Below are 16,235 nucleotides of genomic sequence, written 5' to 3' on the forward strand. Positions count from 1 at the left end.
AGGCCGCCTCCGTCTCCAGCCAAGTGGGATTTCAAAGCTGCTCCTGGATGTCCCAGGATCCTTTGTCTCCACTCTCATCTATAGGTAAGCACAGTGTGTGACCCCTCCCCGCCACCAGCCTCTTCAAAACTCCGCACAATAGCCAGATTTCCTCCCAATTTGCTGGTAGAGAATAGGAGGCTCAGGAACTCCTTTCAGGAGCTTTGAATGGTGGGCCTAATTCAGACTCAATCTTTGGGTTTGCCAGGCCTCACCCCAACCTTAGCTGGCCTTGCTTTGGGGCTCCTGACTTTGGCTAATGCTAGGGCAATCCTACTGTTGAAGGATTTGGCCTTGTGCAAATGCCGGTTTGGGTTAATATTTTGAGTATGCATGATGGGTAGGCAACTGCTTGGGGCCTCTTCAGCGAAGGGGCCTATTTAAAAAAAAAAAAAAAAAAATTAACATTCAAATTTCTAGTCACTCCAAACATATGATCATTTATGATGATCATATGTTTGATCATTTAATAGATCAAACAAATCTCTACACAGGTTATATTTTTTCTAGGGAAGCACGATATTATCGGCACGTTATCGGTATCTGCAGATAATGGCTTTAATGACATATCGGCATTGGCAGACATGTCATTTTTCTGTCGATATTTTCCACTGATAAAAAACTTTAATTGTGCCTAAATGCTCGATGATTCCCTAAAAAAACTTGATGTAATGCTATGACATTAACTCGTCACGAGTATGCGAAGTTATCAACAATGTACAAATAAAGACTAAAAAGTAAAGACACAGAAACTCCAGCCAATGAATAGAAGTTTAACAACTTCCACAACTCTTAACTAGCTAACAGTTAGCTCACATTCTCGTCATTTTACCGGACTTAACAACATCAAACATGGCGAAAATACACTCACAGCAAAAGCCGACACTAAAAGAGCAAAACTAACTTACATATTCATAGACACACACACGATAAAAGTCCATCAGCGATCAGTGATGTCTCCACAGTAGGTGCAATAAACAAGTTCGGGCATGTCTCCCTCACTGCCGTGTTTCGGGGCGATGTTGCATTCTGGTGCGCTCAAAAAACGTGAGTGATTAGACACGAGACCTTTTGTACAACGCCTCTTTCGTCAAGCGTAAAGAAGGGTGCAAGAAGTCTGCTTTATGGCAGTTTTTGGCCACTACAATAAGAGTAGGCATGATATCAATTCCACTACAGGGGAGACTTGATGTTATCTGCAATTAGGTGGGAAAAAAACGTATCTAATATATCTGTATCAAAATCGGCAATCTGCGAAATTGGCAAAAAATTCAATATCGTGCATCCCGAATATTTTCCAGCATTATTTGCACCCACATTTCACGTATATTGGGCTATTCCACCCTCAGCTCTCTCTAGCCACCCAGCTCCTATGCATATGTGCACTGGTGCATATAGGAGCTGTATGTGTCATGAGGTCTTTCTTTGGTAATGTTAAGCTTTACACACTCATTTCCATCTACGAGATTACCAATACATACCACAGGCCTCTGCTGTTGGCGATCCCTAACTGAGGTGTAGAACTTTTTCCAACACAGCCTCACTTCTCTAACCTCAAAGTGGCCGGTGCCCCTTAAACACACATTTATATATGTGCTGAGTGTTAGTGTGTTTTTTATAGACTCCGTGTTCACTCTGCTGACCATTTGTTCTACTTGACCTCTCTGCACTCCTCTCTGCCCCAATTATGCAAGCACACACGTCCACTTTGCATATTGGGACTTCTTTTCTTCCTGACACTCTTGAGGTCAGTTCTAATCAACCACCCTTCGGTTGTACACACATTGCACACACACATACACACACTGTTCTCACCAGAGTTCCTTAAAGACGCCCACCTTCCAGGTCCAAGGACTGCTATTAAAGCAATCAGGAGCCTTCTAAGCTAGGTCAAGAGCAAGGTGCTCACATGGGGATTCTGATTTGAATTATGCAAAGAGGGAACAGGAAGAGAAGGAAGAAAATAGAGAGGGAAGGAGAAACACAGGGAGAAAGAAAACAACCAAACTGTTTGTAATCACACTGAGGTGAAATCTTGCAAACAAGTGTAGAAGTGAAAGCGAAAAAGGTGAGCAACTGACTTCTGACGAGACAAAAGGGACTGAAACATTCAGGAATTTAAAAGATTAGTCTTAAGTCCAAGAACCTGACCTTCGGACCTGATGAAGCATTAGAAAACATGGTGAAGAGTGAAATGGTGGGACCACACGCAGTTTTGTGTGTGAGTGTGTGTGTGTGTGTGTGTGTGTGTGCGTGCTGGAGTGTGTGTAAATTTGTGTCTAAGAGATCAGCTTTCCCTGTGGTCCATTCAGTGTCTAGTGGCTCAGGATACTGAGACAAGAGAAGCAAGAGGAGAGAGAATTATCATGAAATACGACAGTGCATCCTGTGTGTGCGTTTCTGTGTTTCTCTGTGTGTGTGTGTGTGTGTGTGTGTGCAAAGGAGACAGTGAGAGAAAGACCGAGTATGTGAATAGAGACAGTAAACACGGTAACCGTAGAGCAGATATCATGGTGAGAAGGGAAATGGGACGGGCAGAGTAAGTGTGCCTATTTTGTGTCAACCTGATATGTAATGTGTGCGCACGTGCGCGTATGTGTGTTTATGTACTGGTGTTTATATGCTCAACAGTTAAAATCAATTTCAGTTTTAAAGTGGGGAATATTTCAGGGTTTTTTTGCTATTTAACCTTGCACATGGTGTCATGATGATTTTTTTCTTTTGTTTTTTATTGTTTTAATTTTTCTAACTTTATCATTAAACTTTAGATTTCTGCTGCCAACAATGCTGAACTGACATTTTTGAGCTCACAGTATTAAAAAAAAAGCACAGTTAAAAAACAGCACCAACAGTGTCCTTATAATTTGCTGCAAATCTTGTTGTAAACTGTTTTCATTAGAAATACTTCATAATAGGAATATAGTCCAGAAAAAGTATTTCTTAAAAGAGATGTTTCTGTCAAGAAATGATTTACATCCTTTAATGAATGTATTTGTTTTGATTTTTTTCCCCCGTTTGTTTGTCCTGTGGGTGAATTGTTATTTTAAAAGAAGCGAAAAAAAAAAAAATTTTTATGATCAAATGATGTCTCACGATCCAAAATATATTTGAATTACAATAGAATTAAATAAAATAAAAAACGTGTCAAAAAAAAACTCAAACTGAAACTCCTTTGTAATAGAAGGCGACAGAAAATGTAACTTTCTTGTGGAAAATATAAGCCGGTAATTGCCCTGTTATCAACATATGTCATTTTATTCGTGTCCCTTTGTGTGTATAGATGAGCGTCCTCTGGCCGAGCCTACCCTGCGGTGAACATAATCATGGCCCTGTCTTCCTCAGGTTAAAGGCTCACTGCTGGGTCTTCTGGCACTAATGCAGTGCCAAACTATAGGGGTCACATTAGCCCCAGCTACTTCAGCATGCATTACAGTAGAAAGAACTCGGTTTCCCATTAAAAGCCACCAGCAGGCTATGATGTGGGCCTACCTGTGATGGCCTAAATGACTCACTTAATGATAGCCGTGCTGCGGGGAACGAGGGCTCGTACAAAGAAATACTGATTGGATACTGATTTAGTGTGAGGGTCAGACCAATATGAGTCAGTGTATCATATCAGTTCTGCCACTTTTGTCACTTCAGGAACAGCAGGGGTCCAAGCTCTGAGTGGGTATTATTAGGAATCACATACTTTACATACTTTCTGTCAAATTAATAAAATGTGCAGCCTACCGTTGGAGATTTGAAACTTGATGTGCTTTTACATTTTCACCAAAACTTGTAGAACTTGGCTTTGAAGAGTAGTACATGGCAAAAAAACAACCCAAACTCCATTAATACTAAAAGTAATAAGCACTACAGTGTTTTGTTTTTTTTGGTCTTATTCTTTATCTTCTTATACCCTTGGCTCTTCATAAATTCATGAGTTTATTAACCTTGTCTTAACACTGGACCTGTAACTTAAAATTATTTTAATGTTTAATAAATGTGGAGATTCACTTGTTGGGGTATTGATTAATGAGCAGCTGTGGGTCAGGAGGTATCGTGGATCCACAATCACAGGGTCAGTTTTCCGATCCCTGACTCCTTGTGTCAACGTGTTGAAGTGTGTATTAAAACACTTAATCACAGGTTGCATTGGCAGGCAAGCAACATGGCATGGTTTGTTTGTCTATGTATGTGTGTATGTTATGTGTGTGTGTGTGAATGGGTAAATGGACTGTACTTAAATAGCACTTTTCTAGCCTTGCAACCTCTCAAAGCTTTTACACTACATGTCACATTCACACCCATTCACACACTGATGGCAAAGGCCTAAGTGCCAGTCTTCAGTCAGACCTATGCCCATTCATACCCGATGGCTATGCCACTGGGAGCAATTTGGGGTTCAGTGTCTTGCCCAATACACTTCGACATATGACTGTAGCAGTCAGGGATCAAACCCCCAACCTTCTGAGTGAGAGACGTCCGACTCTACCACTGAGCCACAGCCGCCTGTTGCTCGGACATACTGGATCACCAAATGTTTGGCATTTTTGGCATCTGTCTATCTAGATAACTATCCACATTAGCTCTCCATATATCTATAAACCTAATCTAATCAATAAGAAGGTCAACAACACCATGAAAGACAGACATGTACCCCTGTGTTCCCCTGGGCCCATCGGCAAGGTCAAGTCCAAAGCAAGTTGGTTCAGTGCCTCCTTGGATTCTAGGACCATATGGCCGGTAAGCAGTTATGATTAATGAGAAATCTGGGCTGATATTAGGGTTAATTGATTGTTAGTCACCCCTTGGATATAGAGTTTCCTGTCCTTAGAGCTACCAGTGTTGACAGCAGAAGTTACTAAACAGACTGGGTGCTTTTTCAGACTGAAAATGGCAGTAAAACTTGAAGCCCTCAGTTTGCTGCTGGTTCACATTCATCTACATTTTAGTTCATCTCAGTGGCCTCTATGAGAGGCATTTGGTGTTTAACATCCTCAATAACTTTCTCAATGGATGTTTGTATCCTATAGCGGAGGGGTGTGGGAAGAGAGGGTGGATGTGTCCCAGCAGCGGAGATGAGAAGAGGGTAAGTGAGCCATGTGGAGGAAGCCAGAGGGTGAGTGGTGATCTGTAAGACGATACCCTGCTACCTTCCTTGACCCCCCTGTCGGGCCACTCTGTTACCTGGACAAGATGGGAGGTATTAAGTGGCCTGCTGTCCCGCTAGGTTGAGTTGCTGATCCGCTAGCCAGAGAGGAAAGCCAACCCCAACTCCCATCTTCACTTCAGTGGGAGCGTTTGTTTTGATTTTTGTCCTCTCTTTCTCACAGACAAACCTGAGAGGCCCAATTTATCTGGGATAGAGTGAGGGGAAATAGGGCGCCTTGCCACTTGAACACTAGAACTTTAAGCCGGCAACGGTTCGTCGACTCTCTCTGCCAATGTCTTCCTTGACTGTAATGCAATGCTGACATACACAGAACAACAGAGGGCTTTTATAAATAAAAATGTATGTATATAATTGATATAATCATAACGTTGTAGAAAATTTGAATCAGTGACTCAATATCCTGTTTTGATGGCTGTGGCATCCAAAAGCCAAGAAGCAGATGAAAAACAGAATCAAAAGCGACCACTTCAAGCTTGATTTTTATTTTCTTTTAAACAAGATGACATCTCTTGGTTTCCTGTGAGGAGCCAACATCTTTTTTTCTGGTGCCCACCCACATCTTTAGGCCGGGCAACACGGGGACTGCTGAGAGAACAGGAGGAACAATTTGCTCATTCTCAACCAAGACATGAGGGCTTTGGATGAAGGGAAAAAAAGACACCCAATATCCAAAATCCCTCTCTCAGGGCCATCATGTGAAGAATTCCCCCTCCTCTCCTCCTCCTGAGCCCCCCCCCCCCCCCCCCCTTTCCTCTTCTCTTCTTTTCTTTTTTAATCAAGCCGTCTGGGGTTGTCAGGTCTTTTGAGACGAGGACTCCCAGCCATGTGAAAAGTTAATCCCTTGTGGGCCTTCTTCTCCGTGGCGCTCATCTCCCTGGGAACACTGGTGGTGGCTTGCAGGCAGGTGGTAGTGGGCGGGGGGGATATGGAATGGAGGAGGGATGGATGGAAGGATGAAGGGTGGGATGAACACAGGGCCACCCTGAACGGATAGACTGGTGCAGACTTTTTCCAATCCATCACTGACGCTGGAGCCCACACCTGAACCTTGGACCTCGGTATGCCCCTGTCCCTCGCCCCATCAACCCCGCACATTCGCACACAAACAACACTTCTTTCCTCCTCTCTTCTCCGCCATCCTGCTTCCCTCCACCCGCCCTGATTCAATCCCCAACTCCAAGACCTTTTGATGAGGTTCCCTGCCTGACCGACAGACGGCTGCAATAGAAAGCAGAGAGGATTTGCGGCGTGGAGAGGCAGTCGAGTGGCTTCTGAAGGATGACAGTGGTTCACAATGGAGAGGGTACTCCTGTTGCATTGTGCCCCAAACCTCCCCGGCACAGCATCGACCCCCACCCCATCCACCCACCCAGCCACTTGGCTTTAACCGTTCCTCTCTAGCCATTTCACTGTGTGTCAAAGCAACAATTCAGACAGACTCCTCTTGGGCCTTCTGCCAAGGAATGAAGGACATGATAGATAACAATGGAAGTAAGACGAGGGGTTCAACGGTGCTTTTGTCAGGATTCTCTCAATGAACTGTTTCAGGGACATCAACAGCTAGTATGAGGAAATAAGACACAAGTTGTCTTCTAGTTTTAAGGCAAAAACAATCATATTTCTTGTTGAACGATGAAGGCAGGAAGGTGAAAGAATGTGGCTTATAAAAGCCTTCTCTTGCGGTCTGAAGTAGACAGAAAAATGCACACTTGAATGCTTTGCTTGCAGTGCACTTTTTAGTCCTCGGCCTCCCTCAGACCAAAGTGCCATTGGAAATATAGACAGGCTCAGTCAGCCATCTTAATCCCTCTCCCCTGTCCATCTCACGCTCACTCAATCCACCATGACCCCACACTCTCTCTTTAACACACAACCACACACACTCATTCGCCTTCTCAGCCCCCCCAAGAAAAGAGCTCTAGGCAGAGAGAATCTCTGTTGGAGGGGTGTACAGAGCGAGATTTGGGAGTTTGTAAAGGTCAGTGCGGACTTTGTTCAATCTGAGGGTTTATCTCAGCAACAGCAGGGCAGGACAATGGGGCCACTCGCCGCGCAACAGAAACCCAAGCTGTGGCAGCTAAATTACTTCACTGATAAGGCCGAATTAGAAGCACTGGGACCCCGGAGGCCGGGAAAAAAGGAGGGGTGAGCAAAAAGAAAAGAAGGAGAGAAAGAACAGGGAGGAAGGGCACGTAAGATTGAGAGTGGAGGTTGAAAAATCAATGAATTACAAAAGAGAAGATTTGAGTCTGTGATCTGGATATAATTAAAGCACATTGCTAGTATTTTGTCATGACAGGACACTGGAATGCACAATAGTATGAAGTGTTCAGTGCTCAGAAGGCCCTCTAAACGTTGGCAAGAAGTGTGCAAGAAAATGGGGTTAAGAGATACAAAGATATGAAGATGTATAAAGACAGAAAGTGATTCCGAACAAGCATCCCCCACTCTACAGGAGAGTCAGAGGAAGAAAGGCTGGGGAAAAGAAACTGACTTGTACTGCCTCGGTGGTTTGGTAGGCACCAAGTATGTTCAAGTGTGAGCGCAATGTGCTCTTACTCTTAATGCTCTTACAGGAAGAAATTCCGGCTCTTTTTTCCCTTCTGTCGGCCGCACAATGTTAAGGTACTTTGGAGATGTTTGGAAAGTGGCATTGTGAGTTTTGGCCAGCAGAGGGGAGCAGGATTTGTCACCCGAAACACTCAGGCCCAATCAATGAACAGCAGAGAAAGTGACAGATGAAGACAAGGGTGTCCAGTATTTGATTCTAACTAAATAATAAGGATGGTACGTTAATTACAGTGGAAGTGGAACAATTTGAATACTAATATTATCATCAGGTTAGAGTGGCCATATGCACATACACTCTAACGCAATGCAACAATGCTTCCTGTTGTTTGTATAACGTCTGCATCACATGGCTCAGGGGTAAGCGTCTCAGAGAGCTTGAATATTTATCAGGTTTTTTTTTTTCTTCCCACCAATCTGGTATTGGGTGGCATGCTGGGTACCGCCGCGTACCAGCTGCACCCACGTCAGCTCACCTCTATCCAGAAAGAGTGACACAGAGCAGAATCATGTGACATTTACAGAGGACAGAATGACTGAGAGGCTTGCAGAGCATTGTTGTGACCATTAAGACGATTTACAGTAATCAAGTTAGCCTCTCTAACCTTCCCTTACTTTCTGGATATCCAAGCTAATAGGAGGGTTATTGTTCTCCAATAATAATAACAATAAAGTGAGAAATAGATGATTTGCATTTGTTCACTCTGTCATTTATTCTCTGCTTGTTCATGTTTAATTTCTGTATGTTGAACACATTTACTGAACTGATAAACAATAAATCCTACATACATTTCTGGCATTTTATGTAAATAAACATCTTCGCCACAGCAGTTTTTGCAAAGGAAATGAAGCTGCACAGATTTCTTTATTGAAGGTGTCATTTGGTTGCCTGTCCTCCAGGGAAAAACAGGAAACACCAGATCACATCACATCACATCACAACACCAGAGTGAGGAAGACAGTGTGCAAACATTATTTCATTAGAATGACAAGGGACAACGTAAATAATGGGACTAAACATGACATGGTTAGTTAACATAAATCACTTCAGACAGGTGTTCATCCGCAATGATGGTTGTTCAACAAAGAAGACAACAACTCCCATGATCCCACGTCTTTGGTAATTGTTTCGCTTGAGAGATGGCTTGTGGTAGAAATATAAACTTTGCTTTCATCATTATTATTACGTCATGCTTTATAGTTATAATGCATATTCTGACAGTTATCGATCAACATTGTCAACTACATATCACTGTACTAATGCCGCACTAAAAATCTGTGTGTAGAATTTGTGTTTACAAAATGATGAGGCATTGATTGCTATAACAGACGGTGTCATCCTGACAGAAATGTGAACATATGCGTCTGTGTGCAATTCCAAACACAAAAGTATTCACACAAATTAGCACACCTCTTCCAATCTCGACTCTGTCAAAACCTCCTGCTTGCCTCGTGCAGAAAAGACTTCAGGTCTCGCTCCCCATGACAGTGGTGGAGAAAATGAGCGAAAATCACTCGAGCGATTCCCGAAACTTTCCAAAGTAAAGATGTCCCGGTGTGTTCAACACTTCAACAATTCAACACTGTTCTAAAATCAGATGTCGTCATTGGCTCAGCTTCTCGCTCTCCTCTGTTATTCTTAATGACCGAGTAGAGGAAAGAAAAACATGGGGGAATGTCTCTTGCCTGCCTGCCTGTGTCTTTTAAGGTTTATGTGGATGAATGTGCGTGTGGAAATGTATAGTTTACAATCCTGTACATGTTCATGTTGAACACCATTTCAGTATAAACACACCTAAACACACAGTACATTAATGTCGGGGTGCAAAGTACAAAGACAATCTCTGCTTTTATTCTTATAAAAGTATTGGTTGGTCAGATTCCACCCTCGTCTCCCACAACCGATCATATACTCATGAATGCCCTTTATGACGTTAAACGTAAATGCCCTTATACCTAATAAAATGTAATTAAAAGGCACAGCCGTGTGCTCCAGTTTCCTCCTGGGCTCACTGCTCATGGATTGAGGTCTTCAGAACGGCAAAAACCTGTAAGGATTGAACGAAAATAAGTATTTCTACAGCCAAGGCTTTTCGCCGTGTTGTGTATCTGATTATGGAAAATGGCAATCAAAACAGCCACGGGAACCTGATTAATAGGTCACCACCTCCTGCTTGAGTCACAGTAATGTTAAGCAGCAAACGGGATTGAGACTTAAAGTGAGGCAAGAAGGAAAAGTGAATGAAAATGGAAGAAAGAGACATTGATCTCTGACTAACGTAGGTTTGCATTGGAGGGCTCTTACAGACACACTGATATTAAACTTACATGGATAAGGTCCTCATCAGAGCTGAGATTCAAATAGCCTTGGCTCATGACTAATGAATACATATATCTCCACCTGAGCTGGCAAGGCAGGGTATGTCTACATAATAGCATAAATCCATTCACCAATATAAACAGCATTTGACAAATGTCATCATCTTCCACTGTGGCAAAGAGCAGTGTCATTGTCTGCTCCTGCCCCGAGGCCCTAACTGATGGGACTATTCATCAGCGTGATGATGAACGATGGGGTTTCACTAGATACACAGTGGAAGAGACGGGGAGACGGGGTTTGGACACCAGTTACCTGTGCTTCAGCACAGAGGACTGATGGGCCAATGTGAGTGCTTTTAAATTAATGTTTAAAGAACCTCAGCTAAGAGAAACCTTGTGCAATAAAGGATAGCATTGTGGTGGAGATGCGTGAGGAGACTGTGGGGGGGGGTTATCCAGGCAAACAAGAGGTTCCATTGAGAATGCTTGGCTGTAGTGGCTGAGGTCTGAAACCAATGACCAAGTAATAACAACCCAAATCCCAGGGACAATATTTGTTGAGTTCCCCTCTCTTCAAAGATGGATGACTTTGCCCCGTGTTCTTCCTCAGGAGCCTGCGCACCTTTCATGTGAGCCCTGCAGATTAATTTATTAACTAATTAACAGATGTTGGTAACGAGTTATGAACAAATGATAAGGTATCAGGCTTCTAATAAAACCTGACATTTAATTTGCTGCCCTGCTTCCTCATTATCAATTACCGTGTTCAATGAAGGTAATTGACAAAGGTTTGAACTGGGACACAGTAGGCTTGTCTTTAACGGCTTTCTTAAAAAAACAGCGCTGCTGTGGTGTTTCTAGGGGCGACAGCGGCCATATGTTTAATATTAGATGGAATCTGTTCCACTGGAGTGCTTCGAAAGCTGGGAAAATTGGATTAAATTGGCTAATGGCATGTTTAAAACCTACATAAAATGAACGTGAATGGAAGATATTACTGCAGCCATGCCCGAGACTTGTGGTGTTATGCTCTCTCTTTGGTGTTTTTTTCTCCATGTGTAAACTTGGGGTTTCTGTCAAAGTCAAATAATGATGACAGAAAACCGCTCAGTGTTGGTCAATACTGTTATTAGAAACCACAGGTTTGATATCCTTTTCATTACGACGTGAGACCATATGCACATGTGCCAAAGTAATTCCTTAAGTTAAGAGTTTATTTCATGTAGGAGTAATGATGACAAATACGCAGTTAGTGGAAAAATAAACATATTATTATTTTTGCTCATTTGAAGATTATAGTTCCTTTGTTTAAAGACTTACTTATCAAGGTCAAGCAGCATTGAATGTTTGATCTTTTCAGTTAAACATAAAATCAAGATGCAGATTTTTTGTACTCATCGATTTGAATTTCATTTTATGCACACAGGTTTTCAAATCAAAACTCAAAATATCAAATCTTTAAGTGTTTTTCACCAAAAGTGGAATAATATCTCCTATGTATCAAGGGTTAGGTTGAGGCAAAAGATAGAGATGATTTAAAGATGACTTCATATTCAAATATTTTCACATTTCCAATAAACCTAGAGAGGATGAGGTAAAACTAGAAAGGCCTGCTGTTTTTCCTGTTGTCCCTATGTACTCTCAGCTCGAGTCCATGCTCATCAGAGCGTGGTTTCTGATTTGATTACTAAAAGACATGATAATGACCCCTTTATGTCAAGAGTTTCACCTTTTCTGTACAATAACCTGCACAGTAGGGGTTCAAGTTAACTAACCGTGATGTTTGGATTGAGAGTGAAAAATGGATGATGTCTTATGCTTGGTGAATACTTCCTTTCTCTGACCTTATCCAGCACTCATAACTGAAGCGGCAGAACATGATTGTCACCGTGAGAGCACTGGAAAACACATTAGTCAAATCAAGCAGGAAACAACTCTCCCTTGTTATCTTACTCCCTCTCTCTCTTTGTCTAATACTGTCCATTCAATTGGTTTGTATCTTCTGACAGTCGCAGGGAGTTTCTGCCCCATCAATTCAGTGCCAATCACTTTAAGGGCAAAACATCAAGATAAGGAACACCTTTTTGTGGAAGGCAAACAGATCAGACAAGTTCCAAGCTGCACCTTGTATGCCCTTTGGGATATCTAGCATAAGAACTTGGCCATCCGCCCTCCTCAGGCAGAGCACAAAAGGCAAGCAAACACTTTAGGAGGCGAAAGGTGGGTCACCACAGATAAGGGTCAGGGTGTGCCAGGACTTCTTCTCCCTTCAATTCAGAGACGAGGACGTTAGCTTGGCTCAGCGATTAGGTCCCGAACAAAAGGGGCACATCGTCAGCATGAAAGCTGGAGGTTATATGTCTCACATGCGTGATATCGTGGCAGGACGGGTATCTGTCACGTAGAACCTTGGTGACACTAGAGTGCCCGCCATGTCCATGTCTATGTCTAAGTCTATCACTAAGTCAATAACAGGGTAAACAGAAGAGCTAGCATACTTTTCACCTCTTTCAACACATCGCTGGATGACTGATACCGATATGGAAAATCACCCCACTAAAAGTAAACATAAAAAGAATGAAGTATTGACAAAAGTTTGCCCTGGCAACAAAGTCATCCCAAGGTCCACTGCAGCAAAGAGACAAATATGGCTGCAGGGCTGACATGAATTCTATGATACATGTTGGTGTGTATGAAGGCATTTGTGTCGACCTTGTCCAAAGGGTTAACATCAGTGTACATCTCTGAAATGAAAATGCACAATATGTCCTTCTTAAATCCTCTTTATCATGCCTGAGAATACAACATACCCTGAAGGTATCGGGCTGTGTACCATTTCTATTCTATAAATCGACAATGGCTGAGCACTAGGATCGGAAATTACAAGTTTAGCTTACACCAAACAAGTGACTCCATCTTCTCACAGTTGGGGAGTTGGTGCTGCTTGTTTTGCGTTGATCTTCAAACAAGAACTTGGCGAGAGAGCAAACACTGAAGTCGTAGAAACAAAAGATAGTTCAAAAAGAAAAAGCTCATAGTTGCTGGAGGAATTTCAAAGGGTATGATTCAGAGGTGAAAGGACTGGCCCGGTGGTCACAGGGTAAGGCAAAGAGAGAGTAAACACCATCAATATCACTTCAAAGAGGGCTTGGCCAATGATTTGTTTGCTTCAAGAATGTTCTGAATGAAGATTCAATTGTTTCTTCTTTTTTCCCTAAGTATTTCATGTGGCCCGAAAATACTAGCTAAATTGCATTTCTTACAATTAGCGTGCTTGTGTTGCGCTCTCTCCTGCCATCTGAACACCCAAGGGAGTTAGATCAGTGAGTCCATTCAATGCCAGTCAGTGAAGAGCACAATACCCCCAGCCATTGTATGGTGACATGACTCTATCAATAGGCGAGTCGGGTCAATCTACCGGCCAGATAATAGCAGCAGTCACTTTGACAGTAGATCCCCACGCTGGGCTTTCTGAGGGCCTTGCCTCTCTCTGCGCGCTCAGGCCTTCCTATCCTGAGGGGTTGGCAGCCCGACACACGCACACAACCAGAGACACACACACATACGGTAGACCTGGGGCCCTGGCGTTCTATCATGTTGTGCTAAAGGGGAGCATAATGGTTTTTAAATGGATGACTCGGTGCTGGCCCAGAGAGGGAGTCTGAGACAGAAGAGAATGGCCATGGCCTGCAGCGAAGCAGCTCTTAGATTGAGCTGTCCGTCTCGCTGAAATGAGTCTGAGTTAACACCTCTTCCAGTCCCCGACGCCGCGGGACAGACAATAGTAGGCTTCCTCTCTGCCTCCCTCTTTCTTCTTTCACTCTCTCTTTCTATTACTATCTTTGTGTCTCCACAACAATCAACACTTCCACTCAGACATCCAGAGAGCCCAACATCATCTGCCATGTGATTGTTAGAGCTGTTAGGCTCCTTTGGTAGGCCGCGTTGTTCCCAAAGCCCGCATAATGACTTATTGCCAGTGTTAGTAAAAAATCCACAAAAATGCAGTCGATGTAGTTAAACTGTTTTGGAGTGTACTACTGCAGATGGCATAAATTATTGTTTCGGAGTACAAACCTTGTGAGTGAAATTTTGATTTCATGTTTTTAGGAATTATAGGGTTTCTTGCACAGTATAGTCTACTGCCAAAATAAGGGCATGCAGAAGAAAAAGTGCCTGTTAACTCGAAGCAGCATTTTGGGGAGACATGTTTTTCACCCAGCAGGAATGTAAACTACATTTTTTTATGAAGTGGAAGCAGTTAAACTAATTACCGTGATAACTAAATTCAGCACTTACTTAAAGGCCGAGGCACAGCGTATGAGGCCTTGCTTAGATATGATCACATTAACACCACAGACATCTCAGATGACTTCACTTATTATCTCTCATAACACATCCCCCCTGTTTTGGCAGGAGACATGTGTGACACATACACATTCACACACAATTTCCATGAAGAGTATCAGACTGCTTCAAAGTTTCTGACGCTGTGAGAAATGTCTTTTGCATCTTCTTTTATTGCTCTTGTTTTTTTTTTTAACATCTTTCCTCACTCAGCCATAGTTCTGTCGCTCCCTCGCCTCAGCCTGTCTATTTGTTTAAGACCAGAGGCAGTAGATGAGTACAGGGGTAGAAAGTGAAAGGGGGGAGTGTGGGACTCCTAGGGGAGTCTGTTGATGACTATCAACAGGCTGACTGTTATGACTATCTGTGATAAGAGTCTGGGAGAGGAGAGCCCCCCGAAGGCATCCAGCCCTAAACCAGACAGGATATCTAAAAAAAATAATACAGGCTACACCAGAGAGCGGCCTCCAACGACCACGCAGGAGGAGAAGATGGATCAATCGTTCCCATTTGACAAGGTGGGAGAGCAAAGATTGAAAGGCAGCAAAGACGGCCTCAGGCTCACAGCAACACACACACACACACACACACACATAATGCCGGGCTTACAAACAAACGGAATTTCCAAAATGTCACTAAAAAGCTAAAGTGAAATAACAGGAAGTGTGACTCAATCTTCACCTCAAAATATGTGTTAGAGTGTGTGTGTGTGTGTGTGTGTGTGTGTGTGTGTGTGTGCCAGGACCTCTCTGTGCATGTGTGTAAATGTATCTTTTTATAGCTGAAGGTGGCCTTTTTCCCTTCAAGCCAGAGAGCTAAAGCTTTGCTGATGAATATGCATTAGTCAGGTGTCTGGGGAGAAAAGAAGAAGGAGGAGGGAAACTGAGAGAAAACATGAGCGCTACAGGAGAGTGTAGCTCTTGGAGAGGTGCCCTTTGCACTCCGTTTAGCCATAATATGAACTTTAAAAAGGAGAACGTTCCCGCCTGGCACACTGCCACGTAGCGTGTGCCTGTGTGCTCTAATCGCCTGCATGCTCCGACAACTGTTAAGAAGAAAACAGGGTGAAATAAGAAATGAAGCCTTCTGAGGAAACTACCAGGAGTTATTCCGACTGTACCTTAAGGGAACCCTTAGAGATTCCCTAAAGAACTTGGCAATGATGGATTCCTGAACGTTACCTGCAAAAGCCAAGTTTTTCAGAGTGATTGTGAAAAAAGAAAACTGATAAAAAGGCTCCAATGCTTTGAGAATATAACTAATAATCTGTGTCCTTTTCAACATGGTGTTCCACTGTGTAACTTGTCATTGTCTCTATTCCATATAACATATACATTTTATACTAGAACATGTGAATGACGGAAAAAAAGCAGAGAGTGGAGGAGTGCAATGAAAAGCAGGCCTGTATATTTCACCTCTGATTAGCCATATGAGAAAGGAGAGAGGGAGACAGAGAGGGCGAGACAGAGATCAGTTTTTTTTCTCCTAATGAGCTTACTGAAGCAACTTCAATATCCTCTAATGTCATGTTGAAATGAAAATTAATAGTTCAATATGCCGCCACCGCATTGGGCCACGCTTCTTCCATTTCCATATCGGGTGGCGTGACCAAATGAGGGTGCTCGCTCGGACCGACGCCCAGAGAAGCTGATACCTCCACTAATCAGCCAGATTTTTCCATCTGACATCGCCGTGCTGCCGGATTTCTGGACGCGCGCGCTTCGTATGTGTGTGTTCGTTTGTGTGAATGTGCATGATCAAAGATGAGGTCCAATCACACGGAGGGGATGCAAATGGAAAGGAC

The 16,235-nt window shown here is 43.0% G+C and overlaps 1 protein-coding gene across 1 annotated transcript in view; it reads right to left on the reverse strand.

The window, feature by feature from the left end:
• Positions 1–16,235, reverse strand: part of LOC138589259 (histone-lysine N-methyltransferase PRDM16-like) — a 154,662-nt gene that overhangs the window by 78,275 nt on the left and 60,152 nt on the right. The gene's annotated exons all lie outside the window — the stretch shown is intronic.

Source organism: Semicossyphus pulcher, unplaced genomic scaffold, assembly GCF_022749685.1.
Source record: "Semicossyphus pulcher isolate SPU_LCO1_2020_fin unplaced genomic scaffold, fSemPul1.0.p SCAF_13, whole genome shotgun sequence".
Classification (NCBI taxonomy): domain Eukaryota; kingdom Metazoa; phylum Chordata; class Actinopteri; order Labriformes; family Labridae; genus Semicossyphus; species Semicossyphus pulcher.